The sequence below is a fragment of the Peromyscus californicus genome, unplaced genomic scaffold (genome assembly GCF_007827085.1).
Source record: "Peromyscus californicus insignis strain IS unplaced genomic scaffold, ASM782708v3 Scaffold_12__1_contigs__length_115047231, whole genome shotgun sequence".
NCBI lineage: Eukaryota > Metazoa > Chordata > Mammalia > Rodentia > Cricetidae > Peromyscus > Peromyscus californicus.
In genome coordinates, this window is record NW_026294413.1 from 13,292,646 (window position 1) to 13,314,899 (window position 22,254).

General features: G+C 35.2%; 1 long non-coding RNA gene across 15 annotated transcripts in view; it reads left to right on the forward strand.

The window, feature by feature from the left end:
* LOC128107057 (uncharacterized) overlaps window positions 1-22,254 on the forward strand; it is a 230,582-nt gene that overhangs the window by 136,216 nt on the left and 72,112 nt on the right. For 7 of the 15 annotated variants that reach the window (XR_008216928.1, XR_008216931.1, XR_008216935.1 and 4 more), the window contains one exon: window positions 19,419-19,502. The exons of the other annotated variants lie outside the window; for them this stretch is intronic. This is a non-coding gene — a long non-coding RNA (uncharacterized LOC128107057). The remainder of the gene's footprint in view (window positions 1-19,418; window positions 19,503-22,254) is intronic. 15 annotated transcript variants of the gene reach the window in all.

Here is a 22,254-nt window from a genome sequence, read left to right on the forward strand (position 1 = left end):
TACATATGAAGTTGTTTGTTTTCAAACAGTATTTGCTGTAATCTGTTGTGACTTACTTCTCTAAAACTTATTGTTTTCTAGTGGATAATTACATTAATTTTACAACTAATTTAACTGCATTTTCTAAGTTAACTAGGTTTCTTAAACAATGCAGTGGTTTTATACTAAAATTTATTACTGACTAACCATCTATATTTAATTATCTTCAACTTGGTTAATTAATATTAAAATATGAGTAGGATTTTTAAAAATCTTATTAATAATACAGTGACATTTAACATAAATGGTGTTTCTTTAGTGCAACTAGTTTACAACATACTTCAAGATCTTTAAGTTGCTTAATTACTTATAGCATAGAATCCTGAGTGTATAATTAAGACAGAATATGAAATCAATTTAAAAAAAATAAAGATCAATTAATATTACTTATCACTTATACCACTCAAGTTATTCCAATAGGAGATCATATAATTTTTCATCTCATGAATTTCTTTTAGTATATACTGGCATGTCACATGCATGTAAATATACATGATTCTGCATTCTCTTTCATTTTGCAATTCTCTGATACTGGTGATAGAGGCTATCCACACTCTATTGGATTTATTGATTTCTAGATGTGTCACGATGCCCCACACCAGGGTTTCTCCATGTAAGGACATATTATTCATTCTGCTTTAGATCTGAGATAGACCTCTAAGAACAGATGCAGTTCTTACATTGCAAGATTTATTCTTGACTCTCCTCTCGATGCTCATGAACTCTAGTAGACTTATCAGTATTCACAGTCGTTTAACTAACTTGGCCTACCTTGGATCAGTTCTATCTGTGCCCTGTAGGCCACATTTCTGATTATAGCCCTCACTTTGTATTGACCCTGACACCCAAACTAAGTCAGTCCCACACAACGTTTTCTTCAAAGTTTCCTCAGAATCACAATTCTAGGGTTGAGCTCTATAGTAGAAGAAATGATAATATATCAGTCTTTTCTTTCATTATTATGACAAACACCCAAGAGAAAAACATCTGAAAGAAGAAAGACATATTTAGCCTTGCGTTTTCTATTTCATTAGCCTTGAGGTGCAAACATCACAGTAGAGAAGCATGAGCCGGAGGAAGCTCATTTCAAGGTACTCTGAAAGTAGACACAGAGGAAGAGCACGGGGAAATAAACAGCTGCAAACATCTTACATTCTACAGCTCAGTTCATCTCCTAAGATTCCAATGAATGAATTATCTAGAAATAAAAAAAAATTAAAGATTATAACTACTGGGAGAACAATGTCTGTTGATGCTTATTAAGATTATTCAAGTTTATTTTCATAATAAAAATGTAATTTGTAACAAAGTTTGGTATTTTTTGTATATTTCATACAGATGAACATGTTTTTCATACATATATATTATATACATACATCTATAAATATGTATCACACATATATATGCTCCTCTACTGACTTCCTAAAAGGAAGTCTTTCATAAAGAGAAGCCAAAGTCAGAAAAAAACATATTGCAAAATTTTTCAGATAGGAAAATAGAATACTTAAATATTGCTAATAAATAAGATTTATTGTAAGCCAGTTTCAATAGGAAAGATGACAATGTTTGAAGAAAATTTTAATATAAATAATAAAAATAGAATTAATGAGCCTAAAATATTACAATGAATGACTAAATGATATTTGTTGAGCATGGTTAAAAAAAGTAAGAAATAATAACATGAGCAAGGGTATATTACAATAAAAAGTGAAAAATAATGTGTATTAAACTGAAATGAATGTGACTTAAAACATAGGACAAAATTTAGATATCTATACTCACAAGATGATGCTAGTGCAGTATAATGGTGGAAATATAGCAAGAGCTTTGAGAAATAACCATATATGAGTTCATGGTTACAATGCAATTAAAAGTTTATAAATATTCGAGAACATAATCAAATTGAACTATAGTAAAATTGCTTTTCTGATTTCGGAGTCTCTAAGACTTCCAAAGTCTAGCCACTTGGGGGGGTTAAAGTATGCTAAGATGTCTATCTAATGTGATTTTGAAGTTCAAAATGAGGTTTTAGAAGTTTGAAAATAAAATTAGCAAGTAAAATCAGTGCATATATAATGGAGCCCCAGAGACTTAAGAATCCGTAATGGAATAAGATCATAATTGCCTTTCCTTGAATATTTTATACTTTTATGTCTATTGCAAGTGTCCTATTAGAATCACACAATTTCATTTTCATGTTATTGGATTATTTCTACTCAGTGGTATGAATAAACTCAATTTCTATTAGTTTGAGCAAAAAGTGTAAGTAGGCCATTCTCAATAATGTACAGATTTGTTTTCATTATGTTTCCAGCAAGTATCTTTTATCATTTATTTTTTTAAATAGTAGAGACTCTTTATCAAGTTTGGGTAGTAATATTGTGAGCCTCTCATGCAGATTTTCATCCTACATCCATCATATTTCAGCTAATTTTAGGAATATAAGGGTAAAATATATTGATATTATGTAGCAAATAGCTTACTCAGGATCTTGGTATTCCTGTTGGGAAATTCCTCCCATCTGCTGCTCTGATGAAGTACTTAACATTTAACTTCCACATTTAAGTTCAAAAGGGACAGCTAAACACATTCATGGATGTAAAAGTTACAAAAATAAATGCAGATGCCTAAAGTAATGCACATGCAATTTTGATCAAAAGACTTATAGCCAAAACAACTTACTGGCTGTTTTATTATTCATATTTATAAATAATTAGAATTTCTGGATGTGTTTTTTTTGCTTAAAATACACACAACTTTAAATTGTATGTTTTTATGAAAAAACACTTAATGATCCCATAGATTATAAAAATACACATTAAAATTGGGTAGATGCAATACACATTAAAATTAACTAAAACCAAGTATACAAAATTCATTAGTAAAGTATTCCTTGATATCAATTCATAAATAGTATTAACTGAAAGTTATTCTTTTTTTAATACTGAAGTACATTTAGGTTTATAAGCACACAAAATGTAGGAAGTTGAGTGACATGTTACCGTTATATTTGTGGATTAGATTTATAATATCCCATAATATTGCTGGGTAGTTATTACAATTAATAATTAATTCAAATTATATATCTTTGCAATTCAAAACTATTCTCTAGAAGAATTAGTCTTGAGATCAAGTTTTTATATATGCATATTATAAAGTTTTATATAAAAATATTACATATAAAGGCCACTGCACTGAGTCACTGGTAAAGTCCTTACTCTGAGACCCAAGTGTCTGATTTCAATGTCCAGAGCCCACACGCTGGAAGGAAAGAGAAAACACTTTGAAGCAGTCCTCTGATTTTTTTTTTGAGCATTATGGCATACACATACCATGGTGTGTTTGTGTCTCCTCAACTATAAACAAAGTAAGTTAATACATGTGAAAAACACTGGAAATAAATTTTAACATACTTAAATTTACTGTGAAAATTAATTTTAAAAGTGATTTGGACAAATTTTTATTTATTTTAAGTCTATATCAGTTCCTGTTGCAATCTTATAATTTCTGTGACGTATGTTCATAATCAAATTATCTCTTAATTTATTAATTCCCATTGAATATTTTCCCTTTAACATCCATCTCCCCTATGTTATGTATATATTTCCCTTGACTGTATTCTCTTTTGAAACAGAATTTGAATATAACAAAATTGTGACATTTTTCAGCATCACAAGATGAGGTTTAAGAATTGAATTTGGAGCCCGGTGGTAGTGGTGGCGCACGCCTTTAATCCCAGCACTCGGGAGGCAGAGGCAGGAGGATCTCTGTGAGTTCGAAGCCAGCCTGGGCTACAAAGTGAGTTCCAGAAAGGGTGTAAAGCTACACAGAGAAACCCTGTCTTGAAAAAAAAAAAAAAGCAAACAAACAAACAATAAAAAAAAAAAAAACACTTGACTTTGGCCAGAGTTATGTGTTGTTTGAACCAAACTGGAATATGGTAGTGCTACCGAGTGCACTTGTGCTCGCTGTAAGTACAACTTAAAGTTAACAGTTGTCAGATATTAATATTATTATTATTTCATCGATTTTCAAACTTGCCCAATTATATCGACACCAAGATTAACCCATATTACTAAGGAGGGAACAGGGAAAATATCTTTTTCAGGGCCTTTGAGACACAGTTCTGTGCTTAAGAGTGCTAAAAGACTTGAGTTAGAGCCTAATCCCTTGGCTAAACATCCTTGCAATAGTCTATAACTTAATGTCCAGGATATCTGACACCCTCTTCTGGCTTCTGCAGGCAGGAAAATGCACATTCACAAATCATACACGTGCACGCGCACGCACACATGCACACACACTGAAGGGGACCCACACACAGCAGCGGTTCCCTCCTGGATCCCAGATTTGGCACAAACTTCTCCCAAACATCTGTTTTCACAGACACATCCCGTTTTATAAAGCTAGAAAGCCAAGTTAGTGATTGCTTCCCGACTCAGGCAGAAAACAGCAGGAAATGATCTTGCAGGTTTAGTTTTTAAGAAGAAAAGCAGGGAAGGTCTGTGTTAGAGTGGCTAGAACGCGGTGGTAAAAGAGATGGGGGACAAGGGAGAAGGAGAAGGGGACATGGGAAGGGGGAAGGGTATTTGTTTCCGAGTGACACAGGACTGCCTCTGGATAGAGAGGAGACAGACATGGAACATGGGCAAATGGTGATGAATAAAGTAAAGGAAGAAACCCCAAATGTGATGAGATGTTTCATTTTAATTGAGAATAATCATTAGGTGAGCCAAGCAAGGCTTTTCATTGCTGAACCTCAATATTCTATAGCTCAGGAGGAGGAAATATTCAAATAAAGGAATAGACCTTGATGGGTAACTTTAGGAATGTGATCTAATGGTTTTTGGCAAGGGAGAAGGACACACACACACACACACACACACACACACACACACACACACACAAACTAAAAAACAAAACAAAACAAAAACTTAAAATTCACATATTGTTAAATGCAGTTTAGATTCACTCCCGGGTATATTTTTTAATGTTCACTACTTTATAGCTGTGCTTCTCAACCTATGGTTCATGACCTCTTTGTGGGTGAAACAACCCTTTAACAGTGGTCATCTAAGGCCATCAGAAAATACAGATATTCATAACAGTAACAAAATTACAATATGAAGTAACAACGAAAATATTTTTTGGTTGGGGTTGCCACAGTATGAGGAACTGTATTAAAGGGTCACAGCATTGTGAAGATTGTGAACCACTGTTTTATAGAATTCAATATTCTGCTCAATTTTCTGTTTATTCTCTAGTTGTTATTTTTACATTACATCAAGTAGATGTCATTTAAATAAATAAGGGGAAGAAAATACCCAAAGTACGGATGTTGTTTTCATCACCACAGTTTATGACAAAGGAAATTACTGCAAGCCATTTCCCTCTCCAAAATATTTAATATGAGGTAGAATAAAATCATTAGGTAGAGTATTTTATTCTTTCTTTTAAAATGGCTTAGAAGCTTTTACTGCCATTATTTTCCTATCTCAATATAAATCTACTTTTTGGCAGATAATTTAAAAATGACTGTTGCCTTTGTGATGACAATAATGTTAGTGCTTAATATAGTTCCTAAAGTATATCTTTAAAAAGAAATATTCACATATGGGGTGCAGTCTAATTGTAGTATCAATTATAGAAGATAATGTAAGAATACGAATGATACATTTATAAAGATGTTGAAACTGGCTCAGCTCGCACTTTTACTAGTTTAATATTTTTCATGTATGGGTTTTTGACTCTGACAATGATATTTCCGGCCTTTATATAAAAAGAGACAGTAATACACTGTGTGTTTTCCAGACACAAACTTGAATCCTTCCTTGCTGCTTCTCTGCCAATGTCATGGGAGATAACTGAGTACAACCGAACTGTACCATAATCAATGATTAGTGTCCCAGGAAAGATGGAAGAGGCTTCTTTTTCTATGAGAATCAATTAATAAATTCAATTGAGGTTTTCGTATTTTTGAAAATGTGGAGATTCTATTTTATTCTCTTATTTTTTTTTTCTTTTTGACAGAGTGGGGGTCTCATGTAAGACAGGGTGGCCTCAAGGTCATCATGTTTTCCTAAAGATGACCCTGAACTTCTGATCTTGAAGCTTCTTCCTGGTTACTATGATTACCTGGCTGTACCACACACACACAGCACTGTTTTTTTTTGTTTTTTGTTTTTGTTTTTTTGTGTTTTTTTTTTTTTTTTTTTTTTTTTAGGAGGGCCCATAATTAAACCGTGGGCTTGTGCTGGAAATGTACTCTTCCAAGTAAGCTGCATCACAAGCTTCTTCTTACATTTTTTTTTGTGTTCTCCATATTGGCATTAAAATGAATAAGGGAGGAATTGATGTTTAAACAGCTCTATTTGAGAGCTAATAGTCTCCCAAGATACTGGTTTCTATTAGAAGAAAGAAGAAACATGCTAATATAATTAATGTACACATATTTTTAGAACATATAAAATATAATTTATGTATTAATATGTGTTGTGCCACACTGTTCCCAAGGATACATGAATGAACAACTACTCACTTCAGATACAGAAACAGTGAAAAACCAAAGTACAGACACCACTAAAGTACAACTTCATGAACCAATCAGTTCATTGGAGTTACTTAAAGGAATATGGGTAAGAGTTTATATATAGGAACAGGGATAACTCACAGGTAATTGTATTATAAAAGGTCTACCCCAGCATGAATGATGGCTCATGAAATCTGGAACTCTGGACCTGACTGCATGGCATACAAGTAGGTCATCAGGTGGGAGACTGTTTCTCTCAGGAAACTTAGCTGGTCTGAACCTCCTTCAGACAGCTCAGTTAGTATGCATTTCCTTAAAAGTTGTTATTACTTGCATAATCTTTTAGAAGGAGGGACTTGTGTATATGGTAAATTTCAGGGACTTCCTGAGACATTTTAGTTGTTTACTTCCTGGGTTTTGATGAGTCTCCTTCTTGAACTTTCCAATTCTTAACAAGCCTTGATTTAGAGAACTTCCTGAGTACACAGGAGCCTCAGAGGAAATTGCTGTAGAACACTGGAATAAAAGCAAGTGTGTTTAGAAGTTAGTTTTCTAATGAAGTGATATTTTCAGTTGAGACCCATATAATAAAAAAGGGACATGCATGGGCCACAATTATGGAGAAAAGGATGTTGTATATTATAAGATGTAAGAATATTCACTCTAATAAGGCAGTGTGGTGATTTGAAAGATAATGGTCCCTAAAGGTAGTGGCACTATTAGGAGGTGTGTCCTTGTGGGAGTAGGTATGGTCTTAGTGGAGGAAGTGTGTTACTGTAATGAATCTTTGAGGCCTCATATATGCTCAAAATATTGTGTAGTGTCTTAGTTCACTTCGTAGTGCATACAAAATATATTCAGCTACTTCTCCAGCACTGTCTTCCTGCATGCTATCATGTCCCACCATGATGATAATGGACTCTGAAACTGTAAGCAACCACCTCAGTTAAATGTTTTCCTTTTTAAGAGTTGCCATAGTCATGGTGTCTCTTCACTGCAATAGAAACTCTAACAAAGACAGAAGTTGGTACCAGGTACTGGGGGATTGTTGTGAATGATCTGACATTCAAAAAAAATGTTTTTCTTTGCAGGAATTTAGACTTTGGGAGTTTGAGTTTGGAAAGCAGTGGCAGAAAACACATTGAAAAGTGCACAATTATGAAATTAGCATAGAAGACAAAACTCAGCAATTTTCTTTTATTTCAATCATAAACACTTTGAAAGTAAACAAGGAAAAAAATCTACAAAAAATGCAACAAGGGAGAAAAAACAGTAAAAAGGAAAAAAAATATGATTTTTAAACATCATTAACTTTATATGATCTAGAATTACCTACAACACAAGCCTTTCCACTCACCTGCTAGATATTATTAAGGATTAATTCACTTTTGAGTCTACTTGTGATACTATCTAGATTTGATAACTGAGATAGAATGTTCCACCTAATGTGGCTGCACCCTTTCATGGTACAGAGTCTTGGATGGAATGTAAAGTATGGACAGAGACAGAAGGAGAACTCTTGTTCTTTGCATCTTGATTATTGATGCGCTATAAAGAGCTGCCTCACACTCCTTCTACCAGGACTTATTTACCATGAGGGCTTCACACTGGAGCAGCAAATAAAATAAATGGATCATTTCTTAAGTCACTGAAGTAAGTAAGAAATATACACTGAAATAAACTGAACAAATGGGGCGAAAGACTACTACAATGAAAGATTTAAAATACTAAGCTAAGAAACTGAAGAAGACATTAGATAGAAACATCTCCTATGACCATGGGTTGGAATGCTTATTATTGTGAAAATTCCATATCACAAAAAGCAAATCCACATAGTTAAAGCACGCCTCGTCAAAATTCTAATTTCACTTATCACAATAATTTTTAAAAATCTTACAATTCATATGGAATCATATTAGACATATTAGGCAAGATATTACACCTAGCACATAGCCTTAGCAATACTGAATAAAAACTAGAGCTACGGGTAATGTCTTGCCTAATATGCCATAATATCATTTCAAGTTATGCTACAGAACCATAGTTATGAGAGCAGCATAGTACTGAAAAAGTAACTACATAAATTAATATAATAAAATACAAAATTTAGACAAAAGCCCATGAAGCTACAACCAACTTTTTAAAAAGAGTAACAATGTTTCATTTGTCCTTTATAAATTCCAAATATTTATAAATAATAGTGACTATACATGATAAAGAAAAATGTGTTTTCTATAAATATCCAGATATATAAAAGTATGCTTAATTACAACAACTTTCTGCAAGTTACTTACAACTCACTTTCTCTTCCTTACCTATTGTGTCCAGGAACACACAAATGAGTGTATGCCATGTAATTGGATTACTTTATTCAACCTGAGTGATAGGTCATACTTCGCATAGCCCTTAAGGTTTAGCTCTTGATTAACTCTTTGACAGTGTTCCCTCCCTTCAATTCACCTCTGGTCCTCCTTATTGGTGAGTTCAGCATCCTGGTAGATGACACATATAATTACTTAGCTTCACAGGTGAGTCCTACTAACCCACTCTATGACAGTGATCTTGTCCTCCATCCTACTTCAGGTCCTTACCTCATGATCAGGTTCTGCAATCACTCACTACTGTTAATCATGGACTAACAATGCTCCAAGACAATTTTGTCCTTTTAGTTTATTTTAAATATTCTTTTTCCAAAATAAGTCAGAAGCTCCAGGAATTGTGATTAAGACTTTGCCTCTATATTTCCACTTGTTTTCACTTTCTAGTGAATATGTAATTGTTCTGTAGTTCATTGTATCCCATAATTATTCATTAACTTACATATTTTTGCTTGATTACTCAAATTTTACCTTCTACTTCTTAGTCCTACCTGACAAAGGATCAGCTTGGTTCTTGCCTCCTTGAGAACATTGAATCTGTCACAAGCTTTGTAACATGAATTTCTAAGGGTCCCATTAATAAAAAACAAAAACAAACAAACAAACAAAAAACAGAATCAGGTATTAGGGTGAAAGCTGAAAGATTAGAAAAACAGAACAATCAACAGCCAATCTCACCTAGCCAACTCTTCAGCTGATCCTGTTTCCAGGAATCCTCAGACTGAAAGTCTCTGAGTCCTCACCCCTGAGGGCCTCAGTTGAATTGTTTAAAAGCCTCTAGTTCCTGGTCCTCAGGCCTTATATACATTTCTGCTTCCTGCCATCACTTCCTGGGATTAAAGTCATGTGTCCTTCCTAAACAAAGACATGCCATCTCAGGTGCTGGGATTAAAGGTGTGTGCCACCATGCCTGGCTCTGTTCCCAGTGTGGCCTTGAACTCCCAGAATTCCAGACTGATCTCTGCCTCCTGAGTGATAGGATTAATGGTGTGTGTGACACCAGTGTCTGGCCTCCATGTCTAATCTAGTGGCTGGCTCTGTCCTCTGATCCCCAGACAACTTTTATTTATTAGAGCACAAATAAAATATCACTACAAACTTTCAGAAGCTTTGATCACTACCTTGAAATATATGGTTGCAGTTAAACTATGCATATTTTTGGTGAGTTGTATACATTCTTAATAAAGACAATCAACATATACCGGAATCTTTCCTCTGTATTAGAGCACACTGCTGTATCAATCAAATATTCTATGCTATCTACTACAGTAACCAGATTTAATATAGTAGACTTAGTCACTGGTTATACTTACCAATTAAGATCAATTTGCCTGCTCTAAAGAGAGAAAAGAGATACTACACATTTTTCAGTTCAAAGAATATTTTACAGACATATATCATATTTATTTCAAAAATGTGGGAATCTATTATATACATGATTTATGAATTATGTCTCAAAAGGCATACATTTAGAACATCAAAGACACAACAGACAGTCAGAATTTACCCTAAGCAGACAGTGATGGGTTGAAAGTTTTGGGTATAAGAAAAAAGAAGTGACGTAGCAATTATCATCAAGAGGAAGAGGAGGAAGAAGTGTGGAGAGAAACAAGTGGTCCCAGTCAGAAAAACCAAACAAAACAAAACACCCAAAAACAACCAATGAAGCAAAAACCTCAAGTACATGAGGACTCCAGATGGGATTTCAGGAAAGGAAAGTTTCCTTGATGATAGTCTCTAATTTCAGGTTGAATTAATGTCTCTTTGAGATGCTGCTGGATAACAAAATACTCTAAGATTCATGCTTTCTTTGGATTTCTCTACCTGTAACATATTTTATTCCCAATTTGGAAGGCATTTTAGTCTCTATGATATAGAAAATAGAAAAAGATATTTGACAGGAGCCAAAATCATACATTAGAGACAACAATACAACCTCTTCAGGAAATGGTGCCAGAAAACTGAATAGTATAGAAGAAAGAAATTAGATTCTTGTTACCCACTTGGTTCCAAACGTATCGAAGTCCTTAGGGAAAAAAATGAGAATTCTGAACCTGTTAGGGGAACACAAAGAAAAAAGCAAAGGTAAATACTTTCTGAATAAGACTCCATTCGGGACACAATGTCAATAATTAACAAATGGGATTTAGAAACCAAAAAACCTCTTGCAAAAAGAGATGAAATGGAGTAAAGAGAAAACCTACAGAATTGAGGAAAATCCTTAATATAACTGATTTAGTTATTGAATAGAAAAAACAACTGAAAATCCTAAACAATAGAGACACCAATCGAATTATTAAATATGGTGTTAAAATGAACAAGTGTTTCTCAAAAGATTAAGCAGACATGACTGATAAACATACTGTAAAATGTGCAGCTTTACTAATCACAAGAAAATGAAAACCTAAATTACATTGAGATTCCATTTAACCTCAGTTAAAATGACAATTAATTTTAACAAATCAAATGTTTCTTATGTTTTTATACTTTTTAAAAATGCATGGTTCATTTATTTGATTGCTTGTTTGAAAGAGAGACAAAAGGGCATGGGGTTGGGTGAGTGGGATAATGGGAGAATCTGGGATGAGATGAGGAAAGGTAAATCATAATCAGAATATACTGTATGAAAAGGAAAAAAGTATATTTGCCAGGGTCCAGCCTCAGCTCAGCTTCAGGTCCTGAGGTGGAAAAGGGGTGTAAACATAAGGAAAACTTCTGACTACCAAGTGGATTGCACTCAAGTGGCCCGTGAATAGTTCGAGCCATTTTTATTTATACTTAAAAAAAAATTTTTTAACCAGGGTTACATGAACAGCTTTATTATTGGCTTCTACTTTTGACTTTAAGAAATACATCACAATTTAAGTAATACATAATGATCATTATGGAAGCCCCCATTGTCCCCCTTTATGCTTCCCCAAGTACACCTTCTCAGCCCTACATAACCTTATTCTAGACATATAGTTCGGCATTTTTCAGGCTTAACTAAATATCGAGCCAGACACATCTTGCTCTCGCAACACTTATGTCAGCTGGCAGCTATTGCGGTTACACAGTTAAAAAGTAACAGACGTGGGTACAATGCTTTAAGGACAACAATATTCAAACACAGACAATTCTTTCACGTCTGCAAGATATTTTTTTTTTTTTTTTTTTTTTTTTTGGTTTTTCAAGACAGGGTTTCTCTGTGTAGCTTTGCGCCTTTCCTGGATCTCGCGCCGTAGACCGGGCTGGCCTCGAACTCACAGAGATCCGCCTGCCTCTGCCTCCCGAGTGCTGGGATTAAAGGCGTGCACCACCACCGCCCGGCCGCAAGATATGTTTTTATACAGTTCCCTTTTCTACAAGAGGGTCCAATATCTCAATCTCTCTGTAAAAGGCAGACTTTGAAAAGGCAATCTTTTCCCATCTCATTATACCACACTTATTTCACCAATACAAGCTCCTTTGTATGTTAAAGATGGATCTTTCCATCCCATATTTTACATTCCATTTTCCCCATTGGATCATACTAGATTTGAGCATTGATTCTATATGCTTGGTGTCCAGGGAACTTACTCTCAACAGTTGGCACTATTTGTAATCCTAAGGCTTTCCCCGCCCATTCTATGTATGCATGCCTTAGTCTCCAGAACTCTGAGATATGTTTAATATTCCAAGTATCGTTTTCTCATATGTATCTAACTATCTATATAGAGTCAGAAAAGTTCCTAGGATTAGGAGTTACCAACTCCAAATAAGAGATTTGAGAAGCATTAACCACCTGCTGAATCTTAGGGGAAAATATTTAAAAAATAGCAGAATTTCCAGGGAAAATTACAGCTGTTGCCTGTGTGACTGACAATGTAAAAGTAAAAACCACCCAAAGAATTGCCAATATAATGAGAGGAAAAAAGAGCCCACAAGCTGTATGGATTTTGCAAGTTTCCTACACTGTTCCATGCACTACTGGTCTTTGCCAAGTGAGAGTCCCTTTCCACAGGTGTCTTGCCCCGAGGAAACCCATTGGACAGGTAGCCATATACTGATCCAAGACTAGGTTACACAGCTTCTGGAAATTATTTTAATTAAAAATGAAAGAAAAGCCAATAATACGAATTAAGTGGTTAAAGGGTAAATTTTATCAACTACTAGTAAGAATATAAACTAATTTTAAAATGAAATATAAAGTAACTCAACAAAGGTGGAACTCAGTAATGGCCTTCTTCAAAAATAACCTAGATCTACCAAAAAGTTAGGCACCCACTCCTTTGTATTTAGAGAAATATTTTGAAGACAACATATCACAGAGATTGTGGCTCATCATATTTATGGTGCACTATCTACAAGAACTGAGTTATGGAGCCAATGCAGGCATTTAACAACAAAGGAATGAGTAAACAAAAGTTCATGTGAATATTCTTTTCTTTCAGTGAAGAATTTAGATCATTTTGAGCAAAATAGTTGAAACTGTATATAATCATATTAACCCCATATTAGAAATATAAATACGCCGGGCGGTGGTGGCGCACGCCTTTAATCCCAGCACTCGGGAGGCAGAGCCAGGCGGATCTCTGTGAGTTCGAGGCCAGCCTGGTCTCCAAAGCGAGTTCCAGGAAAGGCGCAAAGCTACACAGAGAAACCCTGTCTCGAAAAACAAAAAAAAAAAAAAAAAAGAAATATAAATACGTATTTTTCTCTAATTTTCAGCTCCTAGACTATACCTAAATACATTATATTGTATATGTATACATAATAAGAAAGTAGAATAAAAGAAATAAAAAAAAGAAAATAATAGACCTTATGTAAGGGATACACTGACTACATTGCATAAGTATGAGTTTTTACAATTATTATGTAGAGTTACAAATTTAATTATGATATATTAATAATGTTATTTTCGATTGATCCTTTCCCTCCTTTGACCTTTCCCCACCCCATCACTACTTAAAATCTTCCACTTCCAGTGTTTTTTTTTTTTTTTTTATAGCATGTGTATCCTATTACACCCTTTTCCTTAAAGCCTGAATACATACATAGTCATCTCTCATGGGTCCTTTGTAATCTTCTGGCCTTATGTGCTCCTACTCCCACATACCTACCCACATATAAGGGTTAGAGGTGCTGGGGCGACAGCTCAGAAGTGAAGAGCTCTTGCTGCTCTTTACAGAAAGCTGGAGTTTGTTTCCCAGAACTCCTGTTGTGCAGGTCAATACTGCCTATAATCCTGGACCTAGGGATTTGATGCCAACTTCTGGTCTCCGTGTTGTATGTTTGTGCGCGCGCGCGCGCACACACACACACACACACACACACACACACGACAGAGAGGGGGGGAAAGAGAGAGTTTTTATCTATTATTTTAGATAAGCAATATAAATGTAGCCACTGTGAAATTTTGATAGCCTCTAAGTGGAAAGGGTTTCCTGATAGGGCTCCTTGCATAAATTCAATTAGTCTTTGTTTCTGCAATAAATAAAACAAAATTTCATGTAGCTAATTTTTATTTTATTTATTTATTTTTTATTTTGCAATACAATTCAGTTCTACATATCAGCCACGGATTCCCTTGTTCTCCCCCGTCCCGCCTCCCTCACCTTCCTCCCAGCCCACCCCCTATTCCCACCTCCTCCAGGGCAAAGCCTCCCCCGCGGACTGAGATCAACCTGGTAGACTCAGTCCAGGCAGGTCCAGTGCCCTCCTCCCAGGCCAAGCCAAGCGACCCTGCATAGGCCCCAGGTTTCAAACAGCCAACTCATGCAATGAGCACAGGACCCGGTCCCACTGCTTGGATGCCTCCCAAACAGATCAAGCCAATCGACTATCTCACCCATTCAGAGGGCCTGATCCAGTTGGGGACCCCTCAGCCTTTGGTTCATAGTTCATGTGTTTCCATTTGTTTGGCTATTTGTCCCTGTGCTTTATCCAACCTTGGTCTCAACAATTCTCGATCATATAAACCCTCCTCTTTCTTGCTAATTGGACTCCCAGAGCTCCACCCGGGGCCTAGCCATGGATCTCTGCATCCAGATCCCTCAATATTTGGATGGGGTTTCTAGCATAACAATTAGGGTGTTTGGCCATCCCATCACCAGAGTAGGTCAGTTCGGGCTGTATCTCGACCATTGCCAGCAGTCTGTTGTGGGGGTATCTTTATGGATTTCTGTGGGCCTCTCTAGCACTTTGCTTCTTTCTATTCTCATGTGGTCTTCATTTACCATGGTCTCCTATTCCTTGTTCTCCCTCTCTGGGTTTCTCTATGTAGTTTTTGTACCTGTCCTGGATCTCACTCTGTAAACTAGGCTGGCCTTGAACTCACAGAGATCCTCCTGGCTCTGCCTCCTACATGCTGGGATTAAAGGCATGTGCCACTACTGCCTGGCATAGCTAATTTTTAAAAGGTGGAAGTCAGAATAGTACTTAATCTTTCCAAAAGTGCGTTATAACACAATTCTAAAATTAATCATATCATGGACTCCGTCTGTTACAATGCTGTGTTCACTGGTGGCTTCCATAATTCTGTATAATAAATAGGTTCATGTTAAGGAGGATAACTGTACTATATCCATACACTCATGTTTTCAATTTTTATGCAATCTTAATAAAGCTGTAATCTTCTTCGCCATTTTGTTATTATTTCTAATATTACTTAGAATAAAAAATGAGCTAATAGCTTAAAATTATTACAATAATACATTTTATGTGGTAGTATATATTTAAGGGAGACATTTTTTCCTGTGAACTCAGCCTGCTTATTCCTGACTAATGACAAACAGTACAACAGAAACAATACTGAATGTAATTAAACTGAGGAGTATTCAGGTTTATCCTTAAACACATTGTACCACATAGAGAAAAAAACCACTATAATCTCAAATCATCAATTGGCACCAGACTTCTACGTAACAAACCACTGTAAACCCAAATGGTTTGGGTTGGAAGCATCTACTTTTGCTTCTGGCTGTCTCCAGTCCCCTTGGAGAAGCTGCGCTTCAGACTGTGATTTAGCTAGGTTCAGCTAAGCTTGGATCTAGTTCCCTGAAGAAAGGATATGCATTAGGGAAATACTCAAGTTTTCTGTTTAAAGGTAGTAAACTACATGCAGCGCGCCCCACCTCCTTTCAGTGACAGATCAGTGGGACATAAATGCCATACCAAAACTTGACTCCTGCCACTCCCATCCTTTCCACATACAGTTATTTAACCAATTTCAGTATTACAAATTCTTACTGAGGAACAACATAAGTAACGTGTTATTAAAGAAGAATTACTTGTATATGCAGTCCAACAGGTTTCATCAAAGTACACTTTGCCTGTATACCTTTCAAATATTTGTAAACTTTCAACATCACAGATATAAGCTGAAATTCCATGTCCTCATGCTAATATTGCTCTTTTGGTCCAGAGAACTACAATCAGAAAAAAAAAAATACTATAGGAACCAAAAAGAGAGGAACTGTACCAATGATAATATCTTAATATTTCTGAGTGGAAAGAAGTTAAGCCTTATAAAAATCAGTTGTTTACAGCATTTCATGAGCCCTGGACAAATGACTTCACTTTGTGTAGATGCTGTGAGGGTTTAGAAGTTCTTATTTTTTTCAATAGTGGATTTAAGTCTGAGCTCAATAGTACCAACAAATTTTTGATCTCATATTTTTTTTTAAATAAGGATCTGTGCTTAGTATGTAAAATGAAAAAAAATAAAAATCACAAATAAAAAATAAGAAAATTTCACATGTGTATACAATAATTTCAGTTATACTCAGTGATCCCTCCTATCCTAAGGATCTCTATCACTTATCTCTACTGGTGGCATTTCCTCTAGTTATGCTTTTTTTTAAATTATTTATTTATTTTAATTTAATGTGCATTGGTGTTTTGCATACATGTATGTCTTTGTAAGTGTGTCAGATCTTAGAATTATAGACAGTTGTTAGGTGCCATGTGGGTGTGGGGGTTGAACTTGGGTCCTCTGGAAGAGAGCAGTCAGTGGTCTTAGCTTCTGAGCTATTGTTCCAGCCCCTAGTTATGCTTTTTTAATGAATGAATGATTGAGTGAATGACTGCACTCCACTGAGTACAGTTAGTGCTGCCCTTATATACATGGGTGTGGGGTCATTCACTGGGACACAGGCAACCTATCAGTGGAACAACTCCTAAAGAAATGCGACTCTACCTTAACCAGGATCCATCAGCTTCCAACAGCTCCCCAGCTAGGGCTGGCTCCTCAGAAACCCCTCCCACTCCACGCTAGGTTTTTTTTTTTTTTTTTTTTTTTGATAGAACTATTTAGAAAAATATCAATCAATTCTCCCCTAGAGCCTATGACTTTGTATAGATTTTGAATAGTCTTAAGGTACCAGACATGAATTAATTTCCGTGCAATATGTCTCAAATCCAATGAAAAGAGTGGTATCTATCCTTGTAAACAGTACTGTGACTAATGTATCAGTGGGTACATTGCCACTGGGGTGGTATCATGGCTTGGAGGGTTTACTGCTAAATGAGACTACTGGTGTCTTTCTTACTCAGGACCCAGAACAGCACCTTCTAGCACTATGACATGTAGACAGCAGGAAGAATTTATAGGCCAGTTTAAGAACGATTTCTCATTGCCTTGCTACCAAAATGTGTGGCACATTACCTCTGATGGGCAACAAGGAGCAGCAGCAATACATGGCTTAATTTTGGATGCCTCTGGAGCCTCCATGGCCAGTAACTCTTAGGAAAATAACTTGTGCCTGACCATGAGATGAAACAAGGCATCTGAGTACAGCGCTATTCACTAATGAGGAATGCCTCTGCTCAAAATCACTCTTCAAAATGTTATATTTTTAACCAGCATACAAATGAGTAGAATTTATTAAGGTTTCTTCACAGTCTGTAGTTCGTTTATTGAAACAACACTTACACATTTTGAGATAATGTCCCCTCCTCTCTTGTCCTCTCCAGTCCTTTTTTCTCTCTCTGTCTCTCATCATGACTACAAATACTTTTGGTTAAAAATGTTCTGAAGCATAATTTGCTACTGAAAATACCTGAATCATCTTACCCAGTCTTTGATTTTTACCTCTGTCATAATGGATTATTTTATGGCAGCTTCGGGGTTTGAACTTTTTCTAGATGCTGCTTTTTACTGGTAACAACTTTCATTTGGTTGGACACAATTTTAACCTTACCTTTCTTCTCATTTTCTCATTTGTGTTTATGAAGTCCCCAGCTCCTTTTAGAGCCCATTTTGTCATCTTGTCATGACTTTCCAAATGAAGCTCTCATTACTAACGTTTTGCTAGAGAATTTTTGATGAAAATAAAACCAGAGTCTATTAAATGCATTGGCAACAGTCTCCTGGTGAAATGGTAATTTCATCCAAAGACTCACATTTATATATTATATGAATTTTTCAGCTTTCTGGAAGGACTTTATAATCACATTGAACTTTCATGACATTTTATCTGTTGTTTCTTTCAGTTTTTGTCAGATTTTGTCAAAACATCACTATGAAACATGTCATTCAGTCAAGGGTGATTGCTCACACCAGTAATCTCTGTACTCAAAACATGGCAGCAGAGGGTCTGGGATTTCAATGCCTTCTGTGGCTACATCCTGATCTCATGGAAGCCTGATCTACATGTGAACCTGACTCAAGTGAAGAAGAAATATCTCAACGAAAACTGAACACTTTAAATAATGAACACTTCTTGTTCCAATCATTAGTGTGGGTGTTGGCTGAGGCTCCACAATGTGCCTGTTATGTTATTGGACTCTGCTAGAATTGGCTTAGCTTGTGACAGACAGAGGCACTGGGTTACAGTTTAGTTGAAATGGCTTAGTGTAGAACTTAGTGAAAACTTTCTGCCAGTGACCAAAACCAAACTTCTTTACACCTCAACAGCATTGCTATGACACTCATGACTAAATGGATTATGCACAAAGCAGTAACTATGACTTAACAAAATATTTTCCATATTAGATTCATTCTTTAAATAGTTTACTACTTAATACTTTTTGTCTCAGTAATGACTTGTAACATGAAGTACTTCAGTTTAAGAATAGTCACAAACATCTGTTTTTCTCTGAATAACTTCTGAAGTGGAAATAATGGTCATATATGACTTTTAAAAATCTGGCTTTATTCATTGTTTGAGTGATCTTCCTTGCTATACGCTGACTACTTATTCTAAAAGTATGCTTTCTTGATGTACTTTTACTACATTTGCTTGGTTAGAAGAGCTTATAACTTGCTAATATATAAGTGCCTGAGACAATTTAAATGGTAGATTGGTTGTTAATATTTCAATATATTTTTATTAAATTATTTGCAATATTGTCATAAATGAGAAGTGAGTGTGCATACCATATTTCTTAGTTTTCTAATTACAAAATAATTTTCATGAATACATTTCTATTTTTAATTGAAAAATAGATTTTTTTCCCACATACAATAACCTGATTTTGATTATGAATTCCCTTTCCCCTTCTCCTCCCAGGTCCTTTCCACCTCTCCTCACATCCAGATTCACTTCCTTTCTGTGTCTCTTTAGGAAACAGTCAGACTACAGTCGAGGAGGCAGGTAAGCTAACCGCAGATAGATGTTCACTTCTCCCATACTTCTAGATAACATCCCCCGGTCTCATCCTCAGCTCTGAACAGAGCACCTACTGCAGTCTCTCTTCCCTTTACCCATATCTCTGGAGGATAGCACAGACCTGCTCCTAATTCCCCTGCCAGCATTGATTAGTCCTGGTTCCCAACTCCTGCAGGCACTTCCTGGGAACACACAGGCCACCTCTGTCAGAGAAGCAGTAGGCTGACAGCGGAACCTCACCCTCTTTCCATTTCTCCAAGTCCAATCTTCTATTTTCGTACGAAGCTCTGCAGCGGAACACCTGTGGCAGGCCTCTCCTACCTCGTCTCTGGTAGATAGTAGTAAAAGAGAATATAATAAGATAAAACCCTGTGTAATGTCTGGCTGTGGGTCTCTGTATTTGTTTCTTTCTCCTTCGAGAGGAAGCATCTCTGATGTTAGTTGAGCAAAGCACTGATCATATTTGTCTTTCCTTATTACTAGTAAAATTTCATAATTACTATACTTTAAAATTTTTAATGCATAATCATAGGAAGTGTATATAGAATGTATAAAAAAGGCATGCACTCAAATTAAACATGTGATACTGCATAGTATATTAAATATAATAAGGTGATTAATTTTAAAGTATTTGTAAATTTGGAGAAAAAATATTTTACTTTGCTGAGTTTTTCTTTAACCTCAATAAAAAAAATACTTAAAATTTGCCCAAATACCCCAGGCTTGATTTTATTTTCCAGATATACTAAAATATTTATTAATTTCTCAAAAAATATAAAATGCACAAAATAAGATTATTCATATTGTCCGTATGATTAATGATTCCTATGATTAAAATGCATATAAATGGAGATAACTTACAATTTGAAGAATTAAAATAGCATAATGTACAATAACATACTTGCCTTTAAAATTTATTTGCATTTCTTGTAGTATTGACTTTAAATTTAAGTTTGTGTTTTGATACTATTAATGTTATTATGACTAATATTAATAATAGCTATCACTAAGAATAATCTTCATTGGAACTCAGACAAATAGATCACTTCACAACTGACTATGGGCTATTATCTAATTGCCTGAATTAAATGTAATCAGTATATTTTTTGGCTCACTCAAAAGTTCAGGACTGGTTGATCAATTGTTAACACTGATTGATATTTGTGTAGGAAATGATTTGTGACTCATTATAATAAAACTGAACAATCACACTGGATCTACCCTACCATCATGTATGAATTTTAATTCACACTCTCACAACAAAACCTTGGTTACCCCATGAAATAAAATAATCTTTCTCTCTCTATCTAGCTCTCTGTCTCTGTCTCTGTCTCTCTCCCTTTCTCTCTCTCTCTCTCTCTCTCTCTCTCTCTCTCACACACACACACACACACACACACACACACACACACACACACACACACACTTATGATATCTATTCCCGCTACAAGTTGCAGGGAAAAGGCATTCAATATCTAAAAGCATAAATATATCATAAAACACTATTTGCCACTAAAGGTACATGTCATATCTTAATATCTGTAAGCATTCACTTATTTGTAATAATTTCATTGATTTTAATGAAACCCAAGACAAATCCACTTTGTTTATTTAGGAAATGTGTGTCAAGGCCCACTTACTGTGCACATACAAATGTTCATGAACTTAGGAAACTATTTCTAGCTTGGCGTAACATTAGCTAATGTACTTCACCTTTTTACACATCATTTTCTACGGTTTGCAAAGCAGGGAGCATAGTTCAACCTTGACATTTTTTTCATATGTAATACCATAGGATAAGTAGAAATCGAGGATTTGAGGGTTTTAGAAAAAAAAAAGTCTTCAATCATTCTACCTAGAAGCAAAATTATTGAGCACAAATAAGACAAACAAAAGACATCCAGGATCTCTCTTGGATGGAAAGCAAAATCGTCCTAGAATAAATAAAAACATTTAATAAATAATCTCATACTTAAATAAGAAAGTAATGAAATCTTGAACTTCCAACATTGTGATATTGGTTCAAATTTGAAACAAATAGGCATCTGCTCAAACGTCAAATTCTTATATGTTTTTACCAAATAAATAAATAAACTCAACTGTAAAATTATACAGGCATACATACCTGAGTATTGATGAAAAATTATTATTGCTAAGCAATACTTGAATTAAAAAGATTGAACTATATTTCTTTTCTAAATACACTTGTTTTTAAATTATGTTCATAAATTACAAAACCATAAATTGCTAAATGCTAATGATCCTTTATGCAATGTTTAAATACAAAGGTACTTTGTATAACGTACAATGTTTAATTTAGATCAGATGTATGGAGACATTTACTAAACACTTCCTACTAGATTTTGAAATGTGCAACATGTCGCTCTTGTCTATGGCCATGCTACTGTACAGTATAATAAGACATTTGCTACTGTTTTCGTGTTTCTTGATATCCATATATCAACCTCTTGCCCCACATACCTGTTCTTCCTCCTCCCATTTTCCAGTAATCACTTGGATTAGTCTGAAGTAAACTCTTTCATGATATAGATGAATAAGATTATCTCACTTGCTATTCTGAATTTGGCTTTTTTCACTTCTTATGACAATCTCCAATCTTTCCGTGTCATCTTGAAACAATTTAATTCTTGTCTGAAGGATATCCCAATGTCAAGCATGTGCCACATTTTTTTTTTATTCATTCATCAGTTAAGGAGAAATTAACATTATTTTTCCC